The 4,971-nt window shown below is 41.4% G+C and overlaps 1 non-coding gene across 1 annotated transcript; it reads left to right on the top strand.

The window, feature by feature from the left end:
* The first annotated feature begins 2,696 nt into the window (after positions 1-2,696).
* TRNAE-UUC lies at positions 2,697-2,769 on the top strand. Its single transcript has one exon. It is a non-coding gene; the product is annotated as a tRNA-Glu (tRNA).
* The last annotated feature ends 2,202 nt before the right edge of the window (positions 2,770-4,971 follow it).

Below are 4,971 nucleotides of genomic sequence, written 5' to 3'. Positions count from 1 at the left end.
ATAGAAAGCCCAGAGATAAATCCACGAACCTATGGACACCTTATCTTCGACAAAGGAGGCAAGGATATACAATGGAAAAAAGACAACCTCTTTAACAAGTGGTGCTGGGAAAACTGGTCAGCCACTTGTAAAAGAATGAAACTAGAACACTTTCTAACACCATACACAAAAATAAACTCAAAATGGATTAAAGATCTAAATGTAAGACCAGAAACTATAAAACTCCTAGAGGAGAACATAGGCAAAACACTCTCCGACATAAATCACAGCAGGATCCTCTATGACCCACCTCCCAGAATATTGGAAATAAAAGCAAAAATAAACAAGTGGGACCTAATTAAACTTAAAAGCTTTTGCACAACAAAGGAAACTATAAGTAAGGTGAAAAGACAGCCCTCAGATTGGGAGAAAATAATAGCAAATGAAGCAACAGACAAAGGATTAATCTCACAAATACACAAGCAACTCCTGCAGCTCAATTCCAGAAAAATAAATGACCCAATCAAAAAATGGGCCAAAGAACTAAACAGACATTTCTCCAAAGAAGGCATACAGATGGCTAACAAACACATGAAAAGATGCTCAACATCACTCATTATCAGAGAAATGCAAATCAAAACCACAATGAGGTACCATTACACGCCAGTCAGGATGGCTGCTATCCAAAAGTCTACAAGCAATAAATGCTGGAGAGGGTGTGGAGAAAAGGGAACCCTCTTACACTGTTGGTGGGAATGCAAACTAGTACAGCCGCTATGGAGAACAGTGTGGAGATTTCTTAAAAAACTGGAAATAGAACTGCCATATGACCCAGCAATCCCACTTCTGGGCATACACACCGAGGAAACCAGATCTGAAAGAGACACATGCACCCCAATGTTCATTGCAGCACTGTTTATAATAGCCAGGACATGGAAGCAACCTAGATGCCCATCAGCAGATGAATGGATAAGGAAGCTGTGATACATATACACCATGGAATATTACTCAGCTGTTAAAAAGAATTCATTTGAATCAGTTCTAATGAGATGGATGAAACTGGAGCCCATTATACAGAGTGAAGTAAGCCAGAAAGATAAAGACCAATACAGTATACTAATGCATATATATGGAATTTAGAAAGATGGTAATGATAACCCTATATGCAAAACAGAAAAAGAGACACAGATGTACAGAACAGACTTTTGGACTCTGTGGGAGAAGGCGAGGGTGGGATGTTTTGAGAGAACAGCATCGAACCATGTATATCATCTAGGGTGAAACAGATCACCAGCCCAGGCTGGATGCATGAGACAAGTGCTCAGGCCTGGTGCACTGGGAAGACCCAGAGGGATAGGGTGGAGAGGGAGGTGGGAGGGGGGATCAGGATGGGAAATACATGTGAATCCATGGCTGATTCATGTCAGTGTATGACAAAAACCACTACAATATTGTAAAGTAATTAGCCTCCAACTAATAAAAATAAATGGAAAAAAAAAGGAAATGAAATTGGTAATGTGATGAAGTGAGCGGTGATGGGTGGGGAGAAGGTGTTTAAAGAGGGGTGGGGTGGCAGGGGATGAGGGCCTAAAAAGCTCAGAGGTTGAAATCCCATGAAACAGGAGAACCCACAGCAACACCATGAGCTGAATGAAGGAAAGAGAAAGAAAAGTTTACAAAGTCAAAGAAGGGATAGAAGGAAGCTTCAAAAGGGATTCACAGGAGAGCTTGGGCAGAAAGGTCTGAATTCTGGAAACCACTTTGTCCTTTCTCAGAAATGCCTCAACCAAAGATTTTGTGCCAAAGGGCCTGAAATATGCTCATTATTGAATAAATGGTCAGTTTGTTCATTCAGACTTGCTCTTATTAAAAAGAACAGTCTGCTCTCCACTCACCTCTGCAGAAACTAGCCCCAGGGAACAAGATCGCAAACCAGCCTCCCCAAATGAGGTCTCATATCACAGGTTTCTAAGCCAGAGACACAGAGACACCTGGACTTTCCCACTTTGGAAAATGGGTTTCAATCCCTCAGGCTGGAAAACTCAGTTCTTGCCTCCAGAAAGTTAACACAGGAAGGGGTTACAGCCATCTCTGACTCATCAAAGAAGCTTGTTAACAAATAGCTTAGCTGGGTCCACTCTTGGAGTTTTCCGATTCAATTGGTTGAGGTGGAGACTCCAACATATTTTTTAATGTGCCCCCAAATGATTTTGTCACTAAGCAAGTTTTGACTTTGGAGACAAGTATGCTTTGCTGAGATGAAAGGCACTACAATATAATCTATTCCTAACAAAGAGTGAGGAAACTGAGGCTCAGAGACACTGAAGCACTTGTGCAAGGTCACACAGCTAATTAGAACAAAACCAGAACTGGGATTCAGGTCTCTGCCTCCCAATTTCCTGTAAGCTCCACTAACTGACTGACTTTGCTTCTTAATAAGATTGTCCTTTCAAGTTTAAGTATGGGAACAATAGATATCCCCTCATGATTCTAATGAGTTAAACAGCAATGCTACCTTTGGGGAATAATCCTTAGAAAACAAAACATGACAATCCCCAGTTCTATGAAAAGCATCAAGCAGAGTTTTAAAAAGAAAAGAAAATATAGCCCTTTCCATTATGACCACCCATAAGGAGAAATTCATCACATGATTTATGTGTAGAGACCAAATTTGTGGCTATAATGTCTCAGTTATAAATTATTCAGCATTGGAGAGTTCCCTGGTGGTCCAGTGGTTAGGACTAGGTGCTTTCACTGCTGTGGCCCTGGGTTCAATCCCTAGTCAGGGAACTAAGATTGTGTAAGCCATGCAGCACAGCCAAAATAAATAAATAAACAGACAAATAAGTCAGCATCATAGAAGGGACACCCTAGCTTTAAGATGAGTGTGTGTGTGTGTGTGTGTGTGTGTGTGTGTGTGTGTTCAGTCATGTCCGACTCTTTTGTGACCCCATGGACTGTAGTCTGCCAGGCTCCTCTGTCCATGGGATTTTGCAGGCAAGAATAATGGAGTGGGTTGCCATTTCCTCCTCCAGGGGATCTTCCTGACCCAGGGATCGAACCCGCATCTCTTGTGTCTCCTACACTGGCCGGCGGGTTCTTTACCAGTTGAGCCACCAGGGAAGTTCCAGGACATTCATTAACTTAACAGACAAAGCCATTTTTTTTTCAAAGCAGCAAAAAGCAATAATTACTGGCCATCATTTCCAAGCCTTTAAAAGAAAAAACCCACATATATTAGGATTTAAGTCATTTTCCAAATATCAAGATTTTGAGGTAAAAGGGAAACCACAAATAATAACTGGCTATAGTTCAAATGCAGACTTCCCTGGTGGCTCAGAAGGTAAAAGCGTCTGCCTACAATGCGGGAGACCTGGGTTCAATCCCTGGGTCAAGAAGATCCCCTGGAGGAGGGCATGGCAACCCACTCCAGTATTCTTGCCTGGAGAATCCCATGGACAGAGGAGCCTGGTGGGCTACAGTCCATGGGGTTGCAAAGAGTTGGACACGACTGAAGCAACTTACTTAGCACACACATTCCATCCCTAGAGAAGAAAAGTGGCCAGATTTTTAACTAGCATGTGTTGGAGGTATGTCAGGAGACTTTTCCAGCACGTCCAACTCTCAGAGAATTTCTCCTTTCCAGATGTGTCTTCTCCATCTGTAAAATGGGTACCAACTATTACTGCTCTTTCATACCCCACAACATGCTCAACCACCCCCAAAGGATTCAAAGGTTGCTACTGCTGCTCTCAATCTTCAGACAAAAGACAGTTCTTAAGCCACACAAATGACTGCTCTGATATCCACCTTCTCCTAATCCTACGTGTGGCCTAAAGCAAACACCGAAATTCCCTTGACCATACCTGGATGTTGGCAGCAGAGATGCAAGAAGATGAAGCAAGCTCAGGCAGAGTGACAAGAAAAGCTACACCTGTACCTGTTTGTCACTATTCCCTTTGCAGAGGGTGACATCACTGTTTATTTCTATTAGAATAACTCCTCATGGGAGGGCCTCAAACTTGTCCTCTTTGCAGGAAGGCAAGTTGGAGAGAAGCCGACTCCTACTCAGCCCTCAGCCTCTGGAAAATTCTGGGACCAATCTAGCTGACCTCAGAGTTCAGTGACGGTGCAGCAGTAGCTTTGTTCCAAGTGTCTTACAACATACATCTCTTAAGTTCATTTGCCATTGTCTGCTGCTGCAGCGGCCACCAGCAGAAATTACCATAAATAGCCATTCATTTCACAGTGAATTTAGAGTGACTTGATGTTGGAAAATGCTTTTGACACAGTTCTAGTTGGAGATGAATTAAAAAACATGTTTGCTGAAATAATTGAAGGTGAAATGTGTATTACATGTGTTTCACATGCAGTTAGGGATTTCTGCCCCAGCCTTTGGTGATGCCAAATACGAGTTCCTGCCTAACACTTGACTTAAGATGCAAAACCTGACTTATCAGAAGGTCTCAAGAGGAGGAGTAGAGTATACTTTGATATACTGCAGTTGGAGTGCAAATTGGTTTAAAAAAAACACTTTAGAAGGCACTTTGGCAATATATATATATATATATATATATATATATATATATATATAAACTGAACAAACCCAATCCCAGGAATTTATCTTAAGGAAATAATGAGCCAAACACATATAATAGAGTCCACAGACGTTCGTGGTGGCATTGTTGAAGGGCTCATAAAAGAACAGAGTGGCAACGATTATTTTTTAAAATTGGAAACATTTCTGTTTGATGAAAGACACTAAAATCAAAGTCAAAAGATAAATAATAGACTAGTTACTGTATTTGCAATATAGATCACAGTTAAATTATTACTACTCAAAATATAGAGAGAGATTCTGGCTATCACAATGAGAAAGAACAACCCAGTAGAAAAATAGGCAAAGGATATGAAATGGCAACTCAGAAGAAGAAATGCAGATGTGCCATACACATACTTTGGCCTCACTAGCACTCAAAAAATAGGCAAAGG

The sequence above is a fragment of the Cervus elaphus genome, chromosome X (genome assembly GCF_910594005.1).
Source record: "Cervus elaphus chromosome X, mCerEla1.1, whole genome shotgun sequence".
NCBI classification, from domain to species: Eukaryota; Metazoa; Chordata; class Mammalia; order Artiodactyla; family Cervidae; genus Cervus; species Cervus elaphus.
The sequence above is the reverse complement of the archived record's forward strand: the minus strand, read 5'-3'. Positions and strand labels throughout refer to the sequence as shown.